The 14120-nt window shown below is 45.3% G+C and overlaps 1 protein-coding gene across 7 annotated transcripts in view; it reads left to right on the top strand.

The window, feature by feature from the left end:
- The first annotated feature begins 17 nt into the window (after positions 1-17).
- elmo1 (engulfment and cell motility 1 (ced-12 homolog, C. elegans)) overlaps positions 18-14120 on the top strand; it is an 87115-nt gene continuing 73012 nt past the window's right edge. The window contains exons 1-2 of one of the 7 annotated variants that reach the window (XM_061742617.1): positions 19-224; positions 6331-6487. The gene's annotated coding sequence lies outside the window, so the exon portion shown is untranslated. Of the gene's footprint in view, positions 225-6327; positions 6488-12977; positions 13120-14120 lie in introns of those variants that run through there. The other 6 variants (XM_061742616.1, XM_061742619.1, XM_061742614.1 and 3 more) reach the window with 6 other exon arrangements.

Raw genomic sequence — 14120 nt, 5'->3', positions numbered from 1 at the left:
CCGCATCCTCTGCTCGGCATCAGCAGCAGCAGCAGCAGCAGCAGCAGGGACGGCAGGAGGAAGGAGGAAGTGGAAACATCAGCTCGATCCGCGCACACACAGCACAGCAGAGCAGAGGAGAGGCAGGGTGGGAGACCACGCCGATGACTGACACGCACTCCCAACACACGCATAGCCACTCCGGACATCGGCACTAGTAGGAAGAGGAGTCCTCGCCTCGGCAGGTTTGTTGGAGTGCGTTTTTCCAGCCTTTGTTGCAGCCTCGCCGTCCTTTTGTGCCGCTGCGCTGCGGGAAGGTTGCTGATCGGCGGCGTCTCCCTCGCGTCTTTCCCCGAGCCTTCACTTCACCCCCTCCCTCTCTCCCTGTCGTTACTTTGTGAAGTGGCCCCTCGTCGGCTTTGGCCGCTGCTCCTTTCCACCGACTCGGTCTGATGGAAACGGGCGCAGATGCGTCGCTAAAACTGCAGAGAATAAAGCCCGAATTATGGTTCTGCGTTAAAACGACGCAGTGCCTACGCCGTAGGGTACGGCGTAGCTCTGCGTACCCTACGCCGTAGGCTCTGCGTTGGTGTAACGCGGAACCATAAAGGGGCAAGAAAGTCCAAGCTGCCAGGTGCGTGTTTGCGTGCAGATCTGCCCCCCTCAGGGGAGCTTGCCGCTGATGTTTGTTTGTGTAAAGTGCATGGGCTTGCTTGACTTGTTTTGTTTGTGTGAGTGGGGCTGAGGAAGCTGCAGATCCCCGCAGAGCTGCTTTCAGCGCTGCTGCCAGCGGAACTTCAGCCCTGCGCGCCGGCCACGCTGTGCACGGGCCTGCGGTCAGGCAGGGTGACGGGCGGATGCTGTCCCCATCTAAAGCTCTCTGCTCTGTTCAAGAGTGACAACAAAAAAAAAAAAGAAAAAGGACGTGTTTATTTTAATGCCTGCTGCGGTATGAAATAAGCTGCATGAGTTCCCTGTTATTGCTGCAGTTGCTGCTGTATTGTTTGCAATAATTAAGCAACCCACTGAGTGCAAAGTCAGCTGCCTATTTTTTTTCAAGCTGTAACTGAAATCATAGCTGTCCATTATCAGTTTTTTTTTTTTTAATCCCCCTCATAATCTGATACTGATACATAAATGGCTCAACGAGGACATGCAGGCTGCTCTGCAGGCTGCATGTACAGACCTCAAACACAACACGCCTGCTTTTAGATTTGGGTTTAAGCTGCACTACTTAGATGTAAATAGAAGCTGAATATGGGGGGCACCTGCAAGGTTAAATTGGTTCTAGTGATGCTGATGCATGTGATCCTTTTTAAAAAGGAGCGCAACCACTTTAGCTGCTCATTCCCCCACAACTTGTTCTAAATCAAGTTATTCTTGAGTTATCCGTTCTTGGCACGAGGAGGATGTGGATTGATATGGCTAATTTGAAAAGACCCAAACATCTCCTGCAAGATAAACCTGCAGGACGGCATTTTTTGAATGCATTATGTTTATTGCCAGAATAAACTTCCATCTCTTGGTGACTGCAAACGACTAATTGCAGTGTCCTGCCAGCCCATGAAACCATGTAAGTTACTTGTGAATGTGAAAAGTGTGGGGGGGACAAAGAGCTTGTTAAATACTTATTCAAAATGAACAATGATTTCAGAGCTTTCACGTGTTTATTGACAGATGCATCATACAGCAAGTCATTTCACCTGTTGGAAAACACCAGTGAGCTCCGGAGATCAGTTCACTCGGACCCACGACTCTCCGTTAGACACCAGGGAAGGGCCCTCTTGTGATGGCACCTTGTGCATGTCACCATTATCGTGTGAACTCTGCTGTGAAACGCAAGCAAACATAGCCTCGGACCACGACGTGTGCAGTGACGTATGAGACACCCAGACGCTTCATAAGAGCCTGACTTGCAGGGATTTATAGGGTGGCAGTTTCATATTGAGTGCTGCCACGAGGGGATTTCATTACACTAGAAAGTTGGAGGGTATTGTCAGTATCCTCTTCATTTAAGTAGTTCTAGAGGACATCATGTTACTTAATATGACATCTTACAGACTTCAAAGATTTGACAGTTGCTCTAAGGGGATGAACTACAAAGTGAGATTAATTAGATTCTGAGTAATGCTGAGCCTGAAGCCAGTGGCTCTTTTTTCAACACGCAAGATCACCAATGTTCTCTTCTTACCGCGGTCCTGCACGATGAATGTCATACGTGTAAACCTTTTGAACGCCGGTGGAAGGACCTGTTCGGTTAGAGTATAACAAAATGCATTTACCACAGGAACATAGACTGTCTGTGCGATGCAGAAAATGCAGAATCCAAACATGATTTTATTGTTTTTCCTGCTCTGTTGTGATTTATATGTTCTCAAATGTAGCTCAATATAGTTTGATGGTAATTTAACATAGAAAATGTCATTTGTTTACTTAACTCCACTTTGATTTGGTGAAAATCAGCAGTGATTCTCACATACACTTCATTAGGAGACGATAGCGGGCCCAAATGAGTGGATTGAAAGATATTAAGTTCACTGAGAGATGAAATAACTGAGACATTTTCAAGTTTAAGAGTTTATTGCCAGCAGCGGCGCCTTCTGCCCCAGTTGTTTGGGGTTTTTTTTAGCATTTTTCTCAGCTCTCCATTATGACAAAGAGGGTTAGATTAAATGTTTATGTGCCCACAGACGAGTCTGTGGAGGGAAAAAGAAACCCCACCTTAACAAACACGTTGCTAACTGGACTGAACGTGTTGACGTTTCTTTCTTCGTCTGAAGTGCACAGACAACAACATATAAAAAATAGGAGTATAAATATTTCAGATAGCTGAGCAGAACATCTTTTGATATTGTCCCTGAGCTGTTGCGAGGGTCTGGCATACACGGTATGTGAACAGGGTTGTGGTCGATGGTGGTTCTGGAGACTTGAGACGCAGGTCAGTTGTCATACTTGGTATTAAACCTCCTTTCAGATCACTCTTGTGTGAAACAGACGTGTTAAGTGTGGCACGTCGATTGCTCGGTTCTGGTCCGTCGCTGTTCTGTTCCCAAAAATGAGGCCCACCAGAAGCGTTATGTTTCAGCTTAACGGCCACCCGAGGGACCCCAACGTCAAAAAGAATGCAAAAACAAGCTTTATTGGCAAAGCTCAGGTTCTTGTTAGCTGACTTTCCCAAATAAATGTTTTTCCATCTCCCGTGGGTCCTAAAATCCACTGATTATAAATGGTTTGTTGCTTTACGAGAGTAAAAGGGGAAGAAATGGGGTCAAATGTGTCCGTCTTAACTTGCAGTGTGAGTTAGAGACCAAATAAACCAGAGGAAATGAGCTTGAGCACTTTATTTTGTTTGTCTTCTGCTACTTGGGTATTAACCAGGGAATCTGATTAGTAGAAAGAGGTGGAGAAGGAGTGGCGGGGGGTAGGTTGCACGCGAGGTTCGGTGGCTGCCTTGGGCTAATGAGCAGCAACACTCGCAGGATCTTGATGTGTATCTGTTTGACACCGCCTGCTGTTTGGCGTCCTGAAGTGCAGACTTGCTGATTTCTTACTCCTCTCTTTTGACACCCCTCCACCCTTGCAGGTTGTTATTTCAGTCTCATTAGCTTACTCCCACACGTGTGTACCATCTCCATCAGTTTAACCTCAACCTGTCCCCATCTCTTGCACTCCCTTCATATTTGCACACCACGCCCATCAAACTTCTCAACCTCAACGCAGCTACCTCTTAGCTGCTCAGGATTGTGAGTGTTGTAGTAACTTCCAAAAGTAGACATCTGCAATTCGGCATCCTCTTTTCTTCCCGCAATCAGTGGGGCTGTCATAACCTCCTGCTATCTTCCCTTTCACAGCCACACACTGGTGCACCCGTCGACTTTCAGCTTGAGGGTAGATTAATTTGCAGTTAGAAATGAGATGCATTATGCCTTGCATAATTGTTCCCTGTGGTATGGAGTTAATTAAAGCAGCATGTAGGTGCTAAAGGTGTGATGGGGATGTGCTAGACAGGCAAAGGGACGTAGCTGTGCGACATCTCGTAGGTACCACCACCGTGTTCTGATCCAGGCCTTAATGCTGCAATCAGAGCCGAGCAACTCTTTTACCGGAAAAGATACATAAAAGAGGGGAAAACATGTAAAAACATACTAAATAATGACATTTTTGATTTCCTAGCAGTTGCATAATGCAGGCAATACACTTTCAAATGCTTTTCAGCTGTAGTTATAAAAGTATTCTTCCTCGGGCACCAAATCCTTGCAGAAAATGAATTGGTTCGAGCAGAGAGCGTTCCCGGGGTGAGTTTTTCCTGTCCAGATTTTATGTGGTGTGAAGGGGCCCTGGATGACCCAGAAATTGATACGGATCCATTCGTGTGCTCCCTCTGCATTCCAGCTTACGGTGCTGCTGCAGAGCTCAGTAAATACCGAGCAAGAGGTTACCGTCTCTCTTAACAGCGGATTTCTCCGTTCATGTTATTTATGATCTCCCACTTAAGAGCCTCTCAGCCTCAGAGTCTACTGATCAAGAATGATAAAAGGAGAAAGAGCCCGTACAAGTATATAGATCTGTAGTTGTAGGAGAGATTTATGACGAGGGAGAGTCCAGTAGTTTGCACCAATGTCTCACTTCTAAGTAAACATCAGGATCTATTGAGCCTTGAGTGTTGACATCAGACGGCGTATGAGTTGTGCCATGTCTGCACATGGGTTGCAGCGAGCTGCAGGATTTCGGGACCGCGTTGCTGTGTCAGTTTTTGTTATTTCCCAAGGTCCGCCTGCCTCATTCTGTCAGTAGCTGCATACTGACATGTCACTGCGGCCAAAAGTGCTAAACGTAGGTTGTTTTTTTGTTTTGCAGCTGCATCCCGTTCCTAACTTCCCCCTCGAGTGTTTGCATCTGTGCATTTTAACTGCTGCTCAGTGTTTTCAGTCATTATTTTCATGTGATTTGTTTTACATAACAAAAAGCCTCTTCTGGTTTTGTGCAGACCTGTCGGAGATCTGGTGAACTGAAGCACCTCTGCAACCTCACCTGTGCTCCGTGTCGGTGGCCGGATGCTACGCGGAGATCTTAGGGAATCACTATCCTCTCGTTCTGTCTGAACTGCAAACTAGTTAGAAAGCAGGTAGTGTAGGTGTTGATATGGAGGAAAAACTGTGTGGATCATGAATCTGTCTCCACCGGCCACTTTATTGGACACAGCAGCTAACCCCAATAAGCTGGGCGTCTCTCTGGTTTTGCTTGGTCGACATGAACAACATTGGTAAGATTGTTAGGTGATTAAAGGGTTTAATCTGTGGAGGATTGTCTTAACAGCCGCCACCCAAGAGTTCAGGTATTGTTTCTGTTGTCCCGTTCATTGTATATTTGACTGGGTGCTTGGATTGAAGGGTGGCAGAGTCCTGAGAAATTCTTGAGGGTTACAGGATTTCCCTCTTGTAAAACCAACATGCGCCCGAGGGCTTCAAGACCGACTCCTTGAGCCGCCTTCGCTCGAAGGAAAGTTGTCATAGAAGCCAAATTTATTTTTGTTTTTGGAAAAGCGAAGTGTTCAGCTGGAGTTTTCTTTTTTTCTTCCTTTGTGGTGTTTAGGGTCAGGCGGTGTTTGCTGGAGTCTCTTGTTGTGTGGCTGACGCTGTTTCTGAGAAAGCTGAGAGGGATTGTATTTGTTTTTGGTTAAACCTTTAACGTCACTACCTTACTTCCAGTCAAATCAGTCTTTTCCTCTTAGTTTTTTTTTTTTGTTTGTAAATTTGAACGATAACGGAGTCTCAGTATTTCATAACTACATGCATTTGTTTGCAGAAAGCTTTTTAGCATCCAGTTATTTCTGTTGAGAAATGCAATCAAGCATGTCTAAATGTATTGTACAATCAAAGTATAGGTAGAAATAAAGGATTTGAACCCATTTTGCCATAAAACAAGGGTTTGTGGGGTGAACTTGCCATAGCAGAAGAGGTTTCCATTTAACTAGTGAAGGATACCTGGAGAGAGAAGAAGTTGAGGAGGAAGAGAGTGGCTCTCGCAACACGCCAAGCTCGTCATCTTACCTGTTCCCTCTATCACAGCGGAGCTGCGAGCCTTGAGTTTAAGGTGTCTGACTTTATGCTTCAGCTGCCTGTGACTAAATATATGAAAACTCAGAAGGGCATTCAAAGCATTTCTATATATCCATCTCCTCCTTTCAGACCCTGCAGCTTCCTACTTTTCTTTACTTTTCTTTACTTTGCAAAATTCTTTTTTCTCAAAGTTAATTTGTTGCTTTTACTGGATTCTCATCCCTCTTTTTCTTTATAATTAACATTCTCACTAGAACTTTTCATTTAATTAATTTCATTTATTACCCAGTAGCTGCTGCCCACCGCCCACACGCTGACCAGCAGCAGCAGCAGTAGCAGCGGCGGTGTTGGTGTTGGTGTTGGTGTTGGTCGGGACCTCTGGGACAGAACCACCGGCTCAAAGCTTCACAGTCTGTGTCTGCTGCTGCAGAGATCAGGACCAGCCTGAGGTGAGTTCTTCTTGGCTGGTGAAAAGAAGCTCACACTTATTTTCTCAGGAAGACGAGCCCAGCCTGAAGCAGTTTTTCTCCCAGGCCGCGTGCAGCCCCGGTCAGGCGGCGCTGATCTCTGACTGCTAAAGAGCGATGGGTGAAGGGCGCAGGTGAAGCATCAGTAGAGAGCTCATGGATGCATCGTATTTTCTTTACCTGGAACTGGTTTCTTGTGTTAATCTGGTCAGACAAAACATTTTTTAATTTGCTGCTGTTACTTTGTCATGTTGATTGGCCTTCAAATGGTGTCCATTTTTTTTAAATTATTATTATTATAAATGCATTTAAAAGAAAACTTCTTGGATATAGTTTTTTTTGTGTTTCTTTTTTTTATGTTGTATTATGAGGTTTGAAACTTCATACAGTTTAAAAAGCAGCTCACTCCCCTGTTGAATGCGTTCATGTAAAAGTAAAGCAGTTTTCGTTTCTTTGCTGCTATCAGTGTTTTTGCCTCTTGCCCTTTCCTGCCAGCTCTATCGCCGGGGGTAGAAAAACAGGTTTTTCTTGCTATCTGAGACTAAACTTCTGTGATTGTTTTGGGTCTCAGGCTCCAGCTGAGGGTTGTGTGGGAAATCTGCTGTCATCTATGGCTGGAGCAGACTCTCCCATCTGGGAACCACCTGGCTTACCTCGTGTCACCCTGGCAGTCCCGTCTTGGGTTTCGCTTCGGTTTTTCTCCCGTTTCCTGTGGATGTTACACGTTGTCAGTGTGCTGATCTTATTCCACTCGGAGTTGAGCTGAAGTGCAACGTGGGTACAGCTTAGCTCCGTTGAGAGAGGAGGGGCATTGTAATGGCAGACAAGCTGGGTTTAATTCTGCCTTCGGGGCTTGTTGCTGCGTCTGTTCTTTTGTTGTCTGGAGGCTTAACACCCTGTGTGTGTATTTGTGTGTGTGTCAGTGTATCTGTATGGCTGCAGTTTCCAGCACAGATAGCGCAGCTTAAGAACAGGACAGGAAATGCCAAGGAAAGTTTTACAATAATGGGAAAGCTCCCGGATGCAGGACCTTCCCTGAATGTACAACTTTCAGAGCAGGAAAGGTTCTCGGTGGCTCTGCTGTTAAAGCGACATGCTTCCTCTCGATCCTAAGTGGAAGGAGAACCACTTATTAGTGATATTTGGTAAGAATTTATTCCTGTTTACGAAAATGGTGAACTTAGAGGTTTTTAAAAGTGGAGGCACAACCCAATTAATGTGATACTTTGTGTTTAAGTAAGACTTTAGAGGCGGGCGGATGAGTAAGACATGCTTTTTCCTGTGTCCACATACTCATTGAATACGTGTATGAGGACAGGGTGGGGGACAACGGGCTGATGTGCACAGATTACATAATTCCAATGACATCCAAACCCACAGCAATGAAAGCGTGGCTTGAGGAATGCCCACCCCTGCTGTTTTTCTTTCCCCCCTTTCTTCCCCTCTCTATCTATGTTGCACATAAATGTGGGTTGCATGTAATTAAGCCATAAAAGGCAAAAATGAAGCCCTTTGAATCGTGTACTCCAGTCCAAAATTAGCCTCCAGGCTCGTTTCAACTTTTGCTGCCTCTGGTACCACAAGCGAATCTCCCCCACCCACAATTTAAGTCTCTAACTTGACAATAATAACTCGGCCGCGAGCAGAGTCAGAGTGAGTGACTGTTGTAGGATTTGAGCTTTGCAGAAGGGATGAAAGTGATTTCAGTCGTGGCGAGTTACCACACTGCTTGGGCGGAGGAGGGCTGGCGCTGCTGTGTGACTGACCAGGCAGGGCTGAGGCTTTTCAGTGGGCAAACATAAAAAAAAAAAAAAAACCATGGCGCATAAATAAATAATAGTGAAGCAGCAGAGAGTTTGAGGCAGAAGGCAGAACTTAGGGGTTTTGCAAATTAAAGGGCCCAAAGAAGGGGCATCTGTTAGGAGAGGGGAGGGCAATTGTGGAGAACGGGGGTAGCATACGTGACGTGGAAGTGGGGCAAATAAACCAAGCAGGCAAGAGGGGAAAAGGCAAGAAACAACCAGCATTAAATGGAAAACATTTATTCAGCCACAACATATGAGCTCACGTGTTGTGGCTGTCTGCAGCGGGGAGGTACTGATGAGCCGTTGGTGGCTGGTGAATAACACGGTGCCTCCAACGGGGCAGTCAGTCATTCGGTGTGGCAGATAGGCAAAGAGCACGCAGCAGGGAGGAGCGCGCTGCTTTTATGCACCCAGGTCCTGAAGCCACCCAGGACATATGTGATGGCTGATGCGTTTTCATGTCTGCGTGCACACATAATTAAGGGCTGCCTGATGTATAGCCACAGCTGGGGGGGGGGGGGGCGGTTAGAGGAAGGGACGGAAAGACAGCTGGTAGGCCAAAGGCTGAGTGTAACGAGGAGAGTGTGAAACGGCCACAGTGACTCCTTTGTTCCCACTCTCTTGTGCCAGTCACAGCAAGTGGATGGCAGATCTGTGAAGTGACTGAATCCTTTCATTGCACCTAAACCAGATATACATTCCAGCCTTACACTCACTGTCTCTTCAGGCTGCGTTTGAGGTGGAGTTTAGCTCAAGAGAGTTTGCAGCGGGGAGCAGAAGTTTTCTTCAGCGGAGACTGTAACAATCTTCCATAATGTTGATGCTCCTGTAGAGGACTCATTATGTTTGTGATGATAGTGATCAGTGGTGGAATAATTGTAGCACCCGTAGCCTGTTTTGCTATGATAATGGGGCGGGGTTGTGTACCTGTGTTGCCACCAGAGTTAATGGCTTAATATAAGGAGCAGTTTGGTTGCAGTGGTGGAGAGGGGGGTCTCTGCAGCTCCCCGACTAAATGCTATCAAACCGCTCATTCTGCCTCCTCTTTTAATAAACCGTGTTGTCATGTTGATGTGGGCACTTATCTTCCCTTGAATCTAATTTTGTTCTTACCCGTAGTCTTCAGAAAATAGACCGATGGATGCAGGATATGCTATAGCGCACCCTCCCCCCGAAAACCTAGCATTGAAGCATCTGCTCTCCAGCCATTTAGCTTTGAAATGATTTATATTTAGGAGTTCGATGAAGCTTTTCAGCACTTGACTTTTCTTCCGAGCATCTGAACCATTTAGTTCAACTAGGACGAGTAAAAATAGATGGGAGCCAATCCCAAATGTTCTCGGGCTCTTTGCACGTCTCGATCTAGGCTAGCGCAAGCCAACAGGGGATAGAGCCTTCAAAGCTGGGCAGAATGATGGCTCTTAAGTGGGGGGGCATCTTGACTGCACATGTGACTAGTGGCAGCAAGTTGGATCTTGATACATTTCAAACCAATTAAAGGGGAAAACAGTGGATTCTTATTTGTTGAGTTATGATGATGACCTGACCTTTTGGTTATTACATGTTTCAGTGGGGAAGACCATCTGCTGAACTATGAAATGTAGCTAAATGCAGGACGTGTTTGCAGTAGGGATGCATATGATGCGTAGAGTACGGCAGCAAGCAGACCAGCGTGTTTCTGCAACAGGTCTACTCACATATTTGCTCAAATGAAGGAGCAGGCCTTTATTCTCACGTATTTCAACAGTTTAGGTTAATAGACCTTTATTAGAAGCAGGTGTTTATTTTTAATTGCATGATGCATCATATATATGATGATGCTGATGATGATGATATATGATGCATCATATATTCATTTCTGCAAAGCCATATCTGGATTATTTTATGTTTGCATTCAAGTCTCCCCTAAATTCATTGATCATCTTGGGCAAAAAACATCTTTTGTGTGTAAGTAAAGTTGTAAAACTGAAGTGAACAAGCTATAACAGTAACGCATCACACACCTATGTTAAAATTAGTTCATTAATACCTCCACCTAATCAGGGTCATGGGGTCTGCTGGAACCAGACTGGTTTGCAGGGCTGCATATAGACAACTAAACGCACCAACTAACTATCACCGATCAGTGATAAGTGACCCAGCGAGAGAAAACATACAAACCCCATGTAGAAAGGCCTCGGCCAAGATTCAAACCATGGACCTCCAGGCTGCGAGGCATTAGTGCTAACCACCATGCTGCCCTCATGTTAGTGAAACCACTCAAGGTTACTTTGAAGTCCTGTGGTCGTTCCCTGTAACAACTGCGTATCACTAAGGAGTATCACTAAACTAAGAGACTTAGGAACGTAATGATGGAAGAGAAAAGTGAGCAAGTAAGAGACCAAACGGGAGTAAATGTTGGACAGTTCCTTCAAAGTAAGTTAACCTCCACACCTGTAGGGGGACCCTCTGAGCTGAGTCACATGACTATGAGTTAATTTATAAATTAAATTTATAAGTCATTTATAAATGCTGTAATCGAACACCAACCATAGAACTTCTGGGTTGAGCCTCATGCGCAATGAAGACTTGTTGCACTACACCAACTAACTAATTTTAGTGTTCAATTACAGGAGAAATAATCGTTTGATTTCCCATCCATGACAACCCTGAGGCAGGTGGATTCTTCTGTTCCACGTCAGGAGAGTTTGTATGAAGCAGTAGATTTACTTCTTTTTTTTTTTTTTAATGATTTTTTTATTGGAAATAGTTTCACATTGTACAACAGTAGTAAAGCAAAATAACTGGGAATACTTCCATCCATCCATTTTTCCCATCTTTTTATATCCCTCCCACATTCCCATCCCCAACCCAGCACTCACAACAGACCCAGAGACAAGAAAAAACAACCAAATACAATATAAAGAAAAAAAAAAAAAAAAGAGAGAAAAAATAAATAAATAAAAAAATAATAATGATGCTACTCATTTTATTTTTAATGCTAGCAGTCTGACTGCGAGCCTACAGATGATCAAAGGCCTTGCTGGGAAATATCAGAGATTTTGTCAGACTTCATAGACATTCGTGGGTTAGCGGCCCAGTGTATAGCACATCATCACATCAGTAGATTTACTTCTAATACAACATATGACGGTACATTCTGATGTAAACGTCTGCTGGCGGTTTTAGAGAGAGTTCGGTGGAGATCCGCTGAAGGAGGTGATTGACTAACATGCGGTGGGCGTCTTCCCGAGCAACATGGCTGCGCACCGTATGGAGAAAAATGGGCTTCAGACTCGCTCTTCAGAAACCAATGCGTCACGTGACCTAGTGCTACGTCCGTTGCTTTTGATTGGTCCAGCTGAGCCAAGTCTCCAACACTTACCCCTATGACTGACATACTGCTTGATTCATTCCTCTTCACATGTTCTTTTAAAACCTCTTTCTCATGTGGCAGAAGCTGTTCAGTATTCAACAGAGCAGCAGGAAGTTATTGCATCAAACTACATTTCTTTTACCCCCCACGTTTCATTAGAACATTTACATGCAACACCTCTGAGTCTAATGATATCTGGTCTTTTTGTTTTTTTTGCACTTTTAGTCAGGTTTTTGGGTTGTCAGCTATGATGTATAATGGAATCCTATTACTATTGTACATACTCTTTATAACCCAAAAAGACACGGGAACGCTGCCGTCACAGCGATGCCTTGACTGGACATCGTAGTATTATGCATCCCTGTCTAAAAAGCCCAGCAGTTTTCATGGGAAACATCTCAGTACAAACAGTCGGGTGGAATATTAACCGTCTTCCTGTGTATACGACTGTATGGCTCTGCCTGATGTTGCGATAGTATCTGAAAGCAATCTGGTCGTGTACTGTATGTTTGTACAAATGCTGAGCGAAACGAATGCCTGGCTCTGGTGGCTCTGCAGTAACTTGTGATGGAAATTCTCTGACCCGGGATACCCGATACTTCATTTCCCATTTAACTCAACGGAGCGCGTGCCGCCCCTACCAGTGAACAGAGGGATTTAAGCTCCCATAATGTAACCAAGCAAATCTGAAAAAGCCCTCTGATCGTCAGCTTACTGGTAACCTTTTAGCTTAAAACCCAAAGACTGGTCGTAAGGGTAATGCATTTTCCTGTGGATTATTAGTGCTTCATGTAACTTTTCATGGTTATTGTGGGCATTGAATCTCTCAGATCTCGTACTTTCTGTCTGTCTCTTCTGTAACAATCATATCGCTTGTTTGACGGTATTAAATCAATATCTATCAAAACGCTGTGAGTGTTGTAAGAGTTTTATCCTCAGATGCCAGCTTTGCCCTTTGAAAAGAGGAAAGTTCCCCTTAAAATCTGAGCTAACAGGTCTCTCTCTCTTTTTTCCTTTGATTAAGGCGTATGTGAAATCCCTGGTAATGAAGTCACGCGAGGTGAAGCTCGTTGCTCTCCGTGTGGCCACCACATACTTTAATCTGTGCCTCCACCACATCACGTATGTGTGATCAGATTGGCCATGACACACGAAGCCAGACACCTAATTAGTGTGCATTTGCCGTACTGCCCGTGCTCCTATGCACAGTTGTCTTTTTTCCCTCTGAAATGAGTGAAACTAAGCCTTTAGTTCCAGTATTGTTCTTGCATAATCCCCACTGCTCTATTCTGAGCCTTCCACTCATGCCTGTTCGGGAGGGTGCATGGCTCTCTTTGCACCTTCGTGGGATCCTGGCCGTTCAAGTAACTTAACCATAGCACCTGCCTTTTCTGTTTTCATGGAGCGCACAGAAGAACATTATCTTCCTCGTGGTCTGCGATAATCCAGTTAAGGTATGACGATATCCCTCAAAAGCAGTATTCGATTTGCTAGGAAAAGATTACCACTGTCTTTTTTTTTTTCCTTTTTTTTCAACCCAGATGCTCCACAGAGAAGTTTAGTTTGTACATCCATAGGCTACTGTGCTTGTGTAATTTGTAATTATGTCATTTGAGCCAATTTCTTTGGTTGTGTTGGTAGAGTTTATGTTGTCTGGGTGAGAGTTATTGATTGGCCCTGCAGGACTATGGCTCGATCGGTGGCATGCTGGTGTGTGGAACTGGTGTCGGTCCTGATGTTCTTTTTATGTCAGTGTTTTTAATAGACGAAAGGCTGTTTATGTTTATCTGATGTCTGCTTTTTGTCGAATGCACCCACTTGCTGCACTTCGGGGTGTGAGAAAGAGAGAGAGAGAGAGAGATGCTTGGATGCACTTGCTGTTACATGAGCGTTAGCAAGGTCACTATACGACGGAGGCGTTTTCCTGCTTGTGAATGGAGAGCGCTGTGCCGGTCCTTCCTTGTGCTACAACATCCTCCGCCTCCCCCGACTGAACCACACACGTACACATAAAGGCCCCGGCAGACAATGGGGACTGCAGACTTTGTTCAGTGTCCTCCCGCTCCGACCGACCGAAAAAACGCGCCGCTTATCCCCGCCTCCGTCACGTGACCGGGCAGCGTTTGTGTCTGATCCCCGCCGCCCCCTTTGGTACCTACCCCCACCGGCACAAGGATCGGGGGTCCAGTGAAGTTTTTCAGCATTACTTGTTCCTTGAAGCGTGACCCTGAAGGCTCCAGTCATTGTTGTCTGCAGCGATGGCTCAGAGAGGAGCTTTGGTCAAGCTCTTTCCTACCACCACCGCCCCCCCTGCACCCTCCACCCCCCCGAGTCTTTGCAGCTTTTGAAGCGTTGCACTTTGATGTTTCTCTCTGCACCACAAACTGTTATGTCTATGGAAATGTTACACACTTCTCATGTTCCCCTTTGACTCTTACGCCTGCTGTAGTTTTCA

The sequence above is a fragment of the Cololabis saira genome, chromosome 15 (genome assembly GCF_033807715.1).
Source record: "Cololabis saira isolate AMF1-May2022 chromosome 15, fColSai1.1, whole genome shotgun sequence".
NCBI lineage: Eukaryota > Metazoa > Chordata > Actinopteri > Beloniformes > Belonidae > Cololabis > Cololabis saira.
This window is presented reverse-complemented; position numbering and strand designations above follow the sequence as displayed.